This window comes from Ranitomeya variabilis, chromosome 2, assembly GCF_051348905.1.
Source record: "Ranitomeya variabilis isolate aRanVar5 chromosome 2, aRanVar5.hap1, whole genome shotgun sequence".
NCBI lineage: Eukaryota > Metazoa > Chordata > Amphibia > Anura > Dendrobatidae > Ranitomeya > Ranitomeya variabilis.
Window position 1 is genome coordinate 717,554,534 of NC_135233.1, and position 12,056 is coordinate 717,566,589.

At 45.8% G+C, this 12,056-nt stretch overlaps 1 protein-coding gene across 1 annotated transcript in view; it reads right to left on the reverse strand.

The window, feature by feature from the left end:
- Positions 1-11,750, reverse strand: part of LOC143807685 (amine sulfotransferase-like) — a 225,491-nt gene extending 213,741 nt beyond the window's left edge. The window contains exon 1 of the mRNA XM_077289513.1: positions 11,634-11,750. The gene's annotated coding sequence lies outside the window, so the exon portion shown is untranslated. The remainder of the gene's footprint in view (positions 1-11,633) is intronic.
- Between the last annotated feature and the right edge of the window lie 306 nt (positions 11,751-12,056).

The window sequence follows — 12,056 nt, forward strand, 5'->3', positions numbered from 1 at the left end:
CACGCACCAGTAAGTGGCACCTGAGTGTCATCATCAGCTGATGCGGCCTGCGATGTGGTGACCGGAGCCACTGGCCCACCCGCCTCTTCAGAGGAAGACAGAAAAAGCTGTTGGGCATCACTGCACCCTGCCTCTTCTTCCATTTCTCCAATGCTGCTTGGCTGGCCCCCTGTTTCCAAGCCAAGAGATTCAGAGAACAGAAGTAGAGACGGCTCCTGTCCTGGGCTCTCTGTCTGCCTGGGCAATTTGGCAGGTGGTGAAGAGACAGATGGCTGCTCTCCAGTGCTCTGTGTCTGAGAGGATGTGGCACTAATGGAAGTTGATGCATTAGCTGCCATCCATCCGACAACAGCTTCAATTTGTTCTTCACGCAGCAGCGGTGTACGGCGCTCGGACACAAAGCTTCGCATGAACGACTGTTGCCTGGTGAAAGTGGGTGCTGATGAGTCACCGGTGCCCGCAGCAGGCACAGAATCCCCACGTCCCCTCCCTGCTCCGCGCCCACGCCCACGCCCACGTGCCTTACTCACTGCCTTCTTCATCTTGGTTGACTGATAAAGATAAGCAGAAAAGTACTAACGGATTTGTGTGCTTATTCCTGAGCAACTCCTCCTAACAGGTATAAGAAGCACTAATTATCTAAAGTGTGGACTAGACTTTAATATGAGCTAATGTGGCCTACAGAAATGTAAAGTGGTGTAACTGGTGTGTTTGGTGAACTTTATTATTTATTTATTTTTTGGGGGCTGAACTGACAACAGATAGAGCTGCAGTCACACGGAGACCGTGCAGACAGACGTAAACGGCGCTACAAGGCCCAAAAACCCTCCTCTACTTTATCCTATGTAGTGTTTTTCCACAAATTAGCTGGAGACGGGTGGAAAGACACTAATAGGATTTTTTTGAATAAATTAGCAGCAGACTACACTATTTGGAAAAAAAAGAAAATTGATTTGGCGGTATGACGCAGTGAAAAACCCTGAGCTGGAGACAACCAGGCTATAGCTGCTCACAGATTACAGGGCGAGCTGCAGTCACACGGAGACCGTGCAGACAGCCGTAAACGGCGCTGCAAGGCCCAAAAACCCTCCTCTACTTTATCCTATGTAGTGTTTTTCCACAAATTAGCTGGAGACGGGTGGAAAGACACTAATAGGATTTTTTTAAATTAATTAGCAGCAGACTACACTACTTTGAAAAAAAAGAAAATTGATTTGGCGGTATGACGCAGTGAAAAACCCTGAGCTGGAGACAACCAGGCTATAGCTGCTCACAGATTACAGGGCGAGCTGCAGTCACACGGAGACCGTGCAGACAGCCGTAAACGGCGCTGCAAGGCCCAAAAACCCTCCTCTACTTTATCCTATATAGTGTTTTTCCACAAATTAGCTGGAGACGGGTGGAAAGACACTAATAGGATTTTTTTAAATTAATTAGCAGCAGACTACACTACTTTGAAAAAAAAGAAAATTGATTTGGCGGTATGACGCAGTGAAAAACCCTGAGCTGGAGACAACCAGGCTACAGCTGCTCACAGATTACAGGGCGAGCTGCAGTCACACGGAGACCGTGCAGACAGCCGTAAACGGCGCTGCAAGGCCCAAAAACCCTCCTCTACTTTATCCTATGTAGTGTTTTTCCACAAATTAGCTGGAGACGGGTGGAAAGACACTAATAGGATTTTTTTAAATTAATTAGCAGCAGACTACACTACTTTGAAAAAAAAGAAAATTGATTTGGCGGTATGACGCAGTGAAAAACCCTGAGCTGGAGACAACCAGGCTACAGCTGCTCACAGATTACAGGGCGAGCTGCAGTCACACGGAGACCGTGCAGACGGCCGTAAACGGCGCTGCAAGGCCCAAAAACCCTCCTCTACTTTATCCTATGTAGTGTTTTTCCACAAATTAGCTGGAGACGGGTGGAAAGACACTAATAGGATTTTTTTGAATAAATTAGCAGCAGACTACACTACTTGGGAAAAAAAAAAAAAAAGGAACAGTATGAGGCAATGAACCACCCTCCCTGAACTGAATACAACCAACTATGGATGGCCTATGTGGCTGCACTCAGACTGGAGACTGGGCTGCACTCACACACACACACACACAGACCCTGCAGATCGCTGTGAAAACAGCGCTACAAGGCAAAAGCAAGGTGAATAGTAGGTGAACACAGCGGTTGCTAAATTAGCCTTTGGAAAGCACAAAGAAGCAAATCGCTATCTCTAAACTGTCCCTCAGTCAGCAAACAGCGTCCTGTCACTAACTGAATTCACAGCAGAGTGATCGCAAAATGGCGCCAGCGACTTTTAAACTGCATCATGACATCATTACACCAGCCAATCACAGCCTTGCCAGTAGTTTCATGCCCTCCATGCTAAACAGGATGTGCCCACACTTGGAATCAATCTCATTGGCTGAATTTCTGCTTTTTGAATCTTAGAACTTCCGATTCCGGTATCCGATACGCGGCAAGTATCGGAATCCCGGTATCGGAATTCCGATACCGCAAGTATCGGCCGATACCCAATACTTGCGGTATCGGAATGCTCAACACTATTCATCATTTATCCTACCATAATGTGCTGGAACGGTAGTATCAATACGAGCACGTGGATTGACCTCTGAAAAGTCTTAGGCTCACCTTTGCTAAGGACCTTCAGCTCCACCTTCCGGACCTTACCCTATTGACTAAGGAAAGCCTTTGTAACGATTCCCATAGGCTAGTCGATCCTGTGAGCATGTTGTTCCTTCATTTACACAATGCCTCCTTCTTTCAAGTTCGGTTTACTCTGCCGCCATTTCCTTCTTCCTTAGAGAACCACGAGATACTCCTTTCTCCACCGGTTCCATGAGTAATCGGCAAGGTATTGCACGCCTTTCCACGGCTTTTGGTAAGTGTACGCATGAGTAAACTCTCCACTGAGTGGTCGGCGCTCATAGCAGGTGAGCAACTTTGCTATATAGAGGCAATCGGAACATTGCCTCTATGTAGCAGAGCCGATCAGGTTGTGGAAGCTTCTAGTCTCCTATGGAGACTATTGAAGCATGTCAAAAGGAAAAAATATGTTTTCAAAAATATAAAAAATATATAAAAGCTAAAATCACCCCCCTTTCACCCCATTCAAAATTAACAATAAAAATAAAATCAAACATATACATATTTGGTATCGCTGAGTTCAGAATTACCCAATCTATCAATAAAAAAAAAAGAGTTAACCTGATCGCTAAACGGTGTAGCGAGAAAAAAAATGTAAAAACGTCAGAATTATGTTTTTTTGGTTGCCACGACATTGCATTAAAATGCATTAATGGAAGATCAAAAGATCACATCTGCAAGTCAGCTCGGCGCACAAAAAATAAGCTCTGATTCAACCCAAGATCATGATAAATGGAGACGCTACAGGTATCGGAACATGTAGAAACAAAGACTCAGGTCCAGGAACCATAATCATAAATTAGTCCTGTCAAATTTGACAGAACTATTTGTAATTGTACCCTGAGATACTTTCTATTATGTAGCCAACCACAAGAAATGAAGTATAGCAACTCACAATATCAATAAAAATTATATGTTTATTTAAACACTAAAAAGAACAAAGTATAATCCAACAATATCTATAATATAATGCTGGGAACGTCACTCTGTCCGAAGCCTTTATAGACTGCGCAAGCGCAAGCGCCGGCGCAGTCTGGACCCCACAGAGCGACGCTCCCAGGAGATCGCGGTATGCGTAAGCGCTGAACACACACCGCGATCTCCAACGGAGAAACAGGGACGAGCCAGGAGGTGGAGGGTGAGTATACTTACCTGTCCCGTTCCACCGACGCTATTCCGGGCCATGAATGTCCCCTTGCTCCTGGAATCGGCGCCTGCGCAGTCCGCGCTTTCCGGCGCCATTTTCTTGAAGACACATTGCAGTGTGTCTTCAAGAAAATGGCGCCGGAAAGCGCGGACTGCGCAGGCGCCGATTCCGGTACCAGGAGGACACAGAAAATGGCGCCGGAAATGAATGAGGTAGCGCAAGTAACAAATTGCTGTGCCATGAGGCTGTGGCACTTCATGCCACAGCTATTTGTTACTTACGCCACCTGATTCATTTCCGCCGCCATTTTCTTGGTCCTGCTCCCGGAATCGGCGCCTGCGCAGTCCGCGCTTTCCGGCGCCATTTTCTTGAAGACACATTGCAGTGTGTCTTCAAGAAAATGGCGCCGTAAAGCGCGGACTGCGCAGGCGCCGATTCCGGGAGCAGGACCAAGAAAAATGGCGGCGGAAATGAATCAGGTGGCGACAGCTGCCGCACTCAGCACAGCCGTCCACAGCCGCCGCACCCACCACAGCCACCGCACCCAGCACAGCCATGCACAGCCGCTGCACCCAGCACAGCCGCCGCACCCAGCACAGCCATGCACAGCCACCGCACCCACCACAACCACCGCACCCAGCACAGCCACCGCACCCCCACAGCCACCGCACCCAGTACAGCCACGCACAGCCGCCACACCCAGCACAGCCGCCGTACCCAGCACAGCCACGCACAGCCGCCCACAGCCACGCACAGCCGCGCACAAGCGCTGCACCCAGCACAGCCGCCGCACCCAGCACAGCCGCCGCACCCAGCACAGCCGCCGCACCCAGCACAGCCACGCACAGCCGCCCACAGCCACGCACAGCCGCCCACAGCCACGCACAGCCACCTACAGCCACGCACAGCCACTGCACCCAGCACAGCCGTCCACAGCCGCCGCACCCAGCACAGCCGCCGCACCCAGCACAGCCGCCGCACCCACGCACAGCCACGCACAGCCACGCACAGCCGCCTACAGCTGCTGCACCCAGCACAGCCGCTGCACCCAGCACAGCCGCCGCACCCAGCACAGCCACCCACAGCCACGCACAGCCGCCCACAGCCACGCACAGCCGCCCACAGCCACGCACAGCCGCTGCACCCAGCACAGCCACCACACCCAGCACAGCCGTCCACAGCCGCCGCACCCAGCACAGCCACGCACAGCCACCCACAGCCGCTGTGCACCCAGCACAGCCGCCCGCACTCGGCACAGCCGCCCGCACTGGTGGGGGCCCAGGATGGAGCAGCACGTGACAGGATGGGGGCACAGGATGGGAGCACATGACAGGATGGGGATGCAGGATGGAGCAGCACATGACACGGTGGTGCAGCACATGACAGGATGGGGGCGCAGGATGGAGCAGCACGTGATAGGATGGGGGCGCAGGATGGGAGCACATGACAGGATGGGGGCGCAGCATGGAGCAGCACATGACACGGTGGAGCAGCACATGACAGGATGGGGGCGCAGGATAGAGCAGCACATGACACGGTGCAGCACATGACAGGATCGGGATGCAGGATGGAGCAGCACATGACACGGTGGAGCAGCACATGACAGGATGGGGGCGCAGGATGGAGCAGCACATGACAGGATGGGAGAGCAAGATGGGAGCAGCACATACCAGGATGGAGACCATATATCAATATAAATGCTCGCCACCCGGGCGTAGAACGGGTTCAATAGCTAGTAGTAATATAATCATACAGAGTTATTCGAGTATTAGGAAAAGGTGCACCAAAAGTACTCAGTATCGCATCATGGAGGGGAGGAGGATATGAGTTCTGACAAGAATAGTAAGTCCCTGTAGTCACTCGTTATAATAATATAAAGTGCCAGTGCTCAATACTAACTAGGGCATTACAAGGAACCAATACTGCAGAGATATGTCAGGGAAATATCCCACGGTCCAGTGACCCACAATCTCATCCATACAGCAAGGAATATTAATCTCATAGTAAGGTCTTAACCTTCTCCTTCTCCATTAATGCTGACACACACCCCTACGCGCGTAGTGCCCTAGTTAGTATTGAGCACTGGCACTTTATATTATTATAATGAGTGACTACAGGGACTTACTATTCTTGTCAGAACTCATATCCTCCTCCCCTCCATGATGCGATACTGAGTACTTTTGGTGCACCTTTGCCTAATATTCGAATAACTCTGTATGATTATATTACTATATTGTTGGATTATACTTTGTTTTTTTTAGTGTTTAAATAAACATAATTTTTATTGATATTGTGAGTTGCTATACTTCATTTCTTGTGGCTAGGTATCGGAACATGGCACTTTTTTTTTTTTAACAAAGTTTGGAATTTTGTTTTGACAACTTAGTTAAAAAATAACCTATGCATGTTTGGTGTTGGTGAACTCGTAATGACCTGGAGAATCATAATGGCAGGTCAGTTTTAACATTTAGCGGATCTAGTAAAAAAGCCAAACAAAAAACAATTGTGGGATTGCACTTTTTTTGCATTTTTCCCATGTACACATGTAAAATCAATGGTGTTGTTCAAAAGTAAAACTCATCCCACAAAAAACAAGCCCTCACATGGCCATATTGACGGAAAGATAAAAAAGTTATGACTCTGAGAAGAAGGGGAGCAAAAAAACAAAAACGCAAAACTGAAAAAAGCTCCGGGGTTTAGGGGTTAAACACAGCTGGACTCCAATGAAGGAGTAGAACCATCTCAAGGAATTTCACTAGGAAATTGGACAGCATGTGACTTAAATATGAGTGTCTGAGCAAAGGGTCTGAATACTTATCACCATGTGATATTTCAGTTTCTCTTTTTTTATTACATTTGCAAAATTTCTACATTTCTGTTTTTATTTAGTCAAGATGGAGTACAAAGTGTACATTAATGAGAAAAAATGAACTTTTTTTAATTTATCAAAAGGCTGCAATGAAACAGAGGGGTCTGAATACTTTCCGTGCCCACTGTAGCTTTTTGACAAAAGTAAATTAAGTTTTCTAGAATTATATTAAGATATTAAGAAGTATGGGTTCACATGGATCTGGACCTTCTGAAACTGGGAAGGACCTTTTTTCAGAAACAAAACGAAGAATTGATTACCGTATTGTAAGATTGCACTTACTTACGGGTTGGGGAATACTCGCTTGGCAGCGATATAACACACAGCAAGACGTTTTTCTTCAAAAGTTCAACTGGGTTTATTACTCCATAAACCCCAGTGGCAGAAAACACAAAGCAACAATCTTCATAGCACGGCAAAACAAAGTAACAATGTTCACAGTGTGACTATGTTCCATCAGGACTGTGACCATACACTCTTGGTTGAGTCCAATATTCAGGCTCGCTCTGGAGCCAAACACACAGTCTGGTATTACCTGCTTGTCAGTGCTGCAGGCTTTCCACTGGCAGTACCACACAGGACCTGTTTCTGGCTCTGCAGATCCCTGTCCTCACCTCGTGCTGTTCAGGGATCCAGTCCTCCTCCCAGGACCTCCCAACACCCAGATTTCTTGGGATCACACAGATGGCATGTCCAGATACTATTCAGGACGTCCATCCCCGGCTGGGACCGTCCAATACCCAGGCCAACAGTAGCAAAGTCCCACCACGTGCTCTTCAGGGCTAGCACACCCAACACAGAGGTTTCTCTCAGGACCTTGCACGTGTACCATTCAGGTCTGCACACTCAGACCACATAGGAACCTACAGGAACATACACAGGGACCACGTGACCCACACCCTGGTCACATTATGTGAGGTGAGGTATATCACTTGGGCTGATCACGTGATCATGACATCACTGCAGGTCCTCATACTCCTGCAGGGAAAGGAAAAAGGTACAGTGAGTGCCCCCACTCAGAGGTGAGGTATGTGGGTAGCTAGACCCTCCCATCTCTCATAGCTACCCGCAACCCGGACCCAGGTGCACTAAATGATATCTTCAGTGCTTACGTGCTCTAAAGACAAGATACTCCGGGTTGCATCGCAGGGAGCATCCATCCCTGTGACACATACCTCCCATTAACCACAATGCCGGACACTGTCTCACTATCACATCCATGCCTACAACTGCCATGCTTTCTCACGGCCTCAATACGCTTCCATGCACATACTGAGGAGACCATGCAGCGCCCCCTACCTGTTACAGGGGTCACTGCATCACAGTATATACTCGTGTATAAGCTGAGATTTTCAGCACATTTTTTTGTGCTGAAAACATCCCTTTCAGCTTATACATGAGTCATTCCCAGCAGGGGAGGAGGGGTGAGGGAGCAGGACACATCATGCTCACCCTCCTTGTGCCATCACTGCATATCAGTCCCTGTATCTCGGGAGCCGGCATCTCTCTTCCTGTCTTCCTTCCTGTGCTGAGCGGTCACGTGGTACCGCTCATTAAAGTAATGAATATGCCAGCGTCTCCACTCCTATAGGCGTGGAGCACATATTCATTACTTTAATAAGGGGTATCACTGACCGCTCAGCACAGGAAGGAAGACAGGAAAAGAGATGATGGCACCCGAGATGCAGGGACTGATATGCAGTGCCAGGAGGGTGAGTAGGACTGGGGGAGGGTGAGCAATGCGATATTCACCTGTCCCCGTTCCATCACCGAGCAGTGTCTTCCGTGTCCTCTGGCTGACATTCAGGTCAGAGGGCGCGATGACGTGGTTAGTGCGCGCCCTCTGCCTGAACAGTCACTGCATGAGTCGGTGACGCTGAGGAGCAGAGGGCAGCGACGAGAGGTATGTCATTTTTTTTATCGCAGCAGCATTATATGGGGCATATTTTAATATGAAGCATCATATGGAGCCATCATTATCCTTTGTGCAGCATGATATGGGGCATATTTTAATATGGAGCATCTTATGGGACCATCATTAACCTTTGTACAGCATTATATGGGGCATATTTTAATATGGAGCATCTTTTGGGGCCATCAATAACCTTTGTGCAGCATTATATGGGGTATATTTTTCTATGGACCATCTTATGAGGCCATCATTAACCTTTATGGAGCATTATATGGGGCATATTTTTGTGTGGAGCATCTTATGGGGCCATCTTTAACCTTTATGCAGCATTATATGGGGCATATTTTTGTATGGAGCGTCTTATGGGGCCCAACATGAACTTTATGGAGCATCTTATGGGGCCCATCATGAACTTTATGGAGCATTATATGGGGTGTATTTTGTATGGAGCATCTTATGGGGCTCCTGATTCAATATGGATATTCAAAAACATTTAACCTACTGATGTCTCAATTAATTTTACTTTTATTGTTATCTATTTTTATTTTTGAAATTTATCAGTAGCTGCTGCATTTCCCACCCCAGGCTTATACTCCAGTCAATAAGTTTTCCCAGTTTTTTGTGGCAAAATTAGGTGCCTTGGCTTATACTCGGGTTGGCTAATACTTGTGTATACAGTATGTCTCTGTTCCTATTTTTCAAGAATTGTGCAATGAAGGTTTGAGGAAAAACCTCCTTAGAGCAATGGCTGGGTAGTGATATGATGATGTCTCTCCAATTTGAACAAAGCCAAGAAACTATCTCAGCCATAGGTGGAGATTAATAGATTTTTAAAAAGTATTGTGGGTCTCACGCAGGAGGTAATGGTCAAGAGAAAGGTAAATACTGCATGTGCATTCTGTAGATCTCCCGGTAGATCAGGAAAAGGAGTACAGAATCCAATGCAGAAAAGGATCTCAAAGATTCCCTGAAGGAGTGACCCACCAATGGTGTACTTTAAAAACATCAACGAAAGGCCCTTGTGAGATGGGGGCTAAAGGGAGACAATTTTACGTTAAACCGGACATATGCAGGCAAAGTAGAACTGGCAAATGGGAAATAAGAACCTGGAGAGCACAAATCTCAGTCACAGTTAATGCTACAGATATCACATATAGCAGATAATGAGAGTGGAGTACCTTTCATTTGGGGTATACATAGAAATCATGGGGCCCATAACAGAAATCCCATTTGCTTCCCCCAAAAAATAAAAAAAATAAAAAAATAATATTTGGAAGGGTCACAGAAGAGCATGTTTCACAACTGTGCAGCCCTTATAATGTAATTTTCCTCCTATTGCGGCTGCTTTGTAATGCCAACAAAAGATCCCCCAAACACGGTATGATACCCACACAATACAAACAAAGCACCCTCCAGACCCATAGTTTGCTTACCCTGCAAAGTATGATAGCCCCGACACAGCCTTCCATACTGTATAATGGCCCTCCATACAGTATAATGGCCCTTTCACCCCTTTACAGAGTAAAATGGTCCCTACACATTTTATAATGGCATGCACACAGTACAATGGACCCATTAGCCCTCCAAAAAGCATAATAACCCCACATAGACCTGCAAACTGTATAAAGGCCCCCACATAGCTCTCCAAACTGTATAATGGCCTACACATAGCCCTTCACATTGTATAATGACCCAAACATAGCCCTGTAAACTGTATAATGGCCACCATATAGCCCTGTAAACTGTATCATGGCCCACACATAGCCATGCAAACTATTTTAGGGCCCCACACAGCTCTAGAAACAGTATAATGTCCCTCATTGATTTAAAACATAAAAATAAACAAAAATACTCATCTCTCCTCATTCTCCTACTTCTCTGGTCTCCTCAGCATGTGGTCTACAGCTCTTTCACTGTTCAGCAGAACGGCTTGATGTAATGACGGCGCCTTCCTCCATCATTGCTTTCAACTCTATCAGCATTCAGGATGCCGATACAGTTGAAGGTGTGATGCCAGGTCACACCGGGCCTCACGGGTGACATAGCAGCTGTGTGGTTTGCTGCTACTGCTTTATACAGAATGAGATCCTGAACGTTCTATTGTGAGTGTTGAAACAGAGATGTTGCAACTTTCACACACACCACACAACAGCAGCACACTACTATGCACAAATTGAGTTGAAGGGAATTTACACTTTAAAGATTAAACTATCATATATATTTATATTTTAGGAGAGTTAGTCTGACACCCAAGGGCAGCACCAAAGGATCATTAGTATAAATCTGCTGTCTCCTGACTCAAACTGCCGAGTCTCAGTATCTTCTACATGAAACAGCTTAATCTTATGAATACACATACTTTATGTTTCAAGGGCAATTTTATATCTCGACGCTTAGCAGTCATTAAAGTGTGATGAAACAGCTGAAATGTTTTTCTTGGTAACATGCTGAATCTGGTGGAATTGGAATATTTCTACTTATAAAGGATATTTTTTAATAGTAAAGTACTAGTTTATATATTGAATAGTTTGCTCTAATTAATCTGTATTAGGCTATGTTCACACTCCGTGGTCATGCTGTGGCTTTTAACTGCACAATCCCTGTGCCTCTGTGGTAATTACACTGCATCCCTGCACAATTGCTTCATTTAATAGTAAAACAGCTGCCTTATTTGAAGACAACACAGCAGATTGTAATGGACTTGTGGCTTTTCAAGTGACACAGCCATTTTCCTGAGAGTTTAAGTGATTATGCAGGGAAACAGGACTGTTGTGATTGAAAGCTGCAACATGACTGCTGTGTGTGAATGTAGCATTACGTTCATACATGATCGAAAACTATATTCTACAAGGCGCAACAAGCAGATGTCATGGCTTAACAAAGAAAATAATGATTTTGGCAGAGCATACTGTTTGCAGATCAAATCAGCAACAGACAATGACACCTGCTAGACAGTCAAAATGTTGTTTTGGAGCTAGGAGCCCCATATAAAACGAAAAGAACTTAAAAAAAAAAAAAATATATATATATATATTGTTTCTCACCCCTTTTATATGGACTCTTCAGAAATGTGTATAGTTTCCGCCTTCAGACTTGTCTGGTGTCCCTTGTTACACCCAGCACTGCTTATGTCCTCCTTTCAACAAATTACCATTAGCAAATTTTGGACACATCCCACATTCATCTGCAACTTTTTAAAGCAAAAATTTGCCTGGAAGCTTACCAAGAACTAAGGAATATCGCTTCAGGATAATTACCAGCTTATCTTACTCTGGTTCTGTCAGATAAATTAACTTGAGGCATCAACTTCTTTGTATATAGCAAGAGAAGTAGTAAACAACAGTCTCCCTCCACTGTTTATATCACATAAAAAAGAGAATATAGCAAATATATTTTGTGGTTTAAAATGTAACTTTTACTAGTTAGTTTATATACGATATATATATATATATATATATATATATATA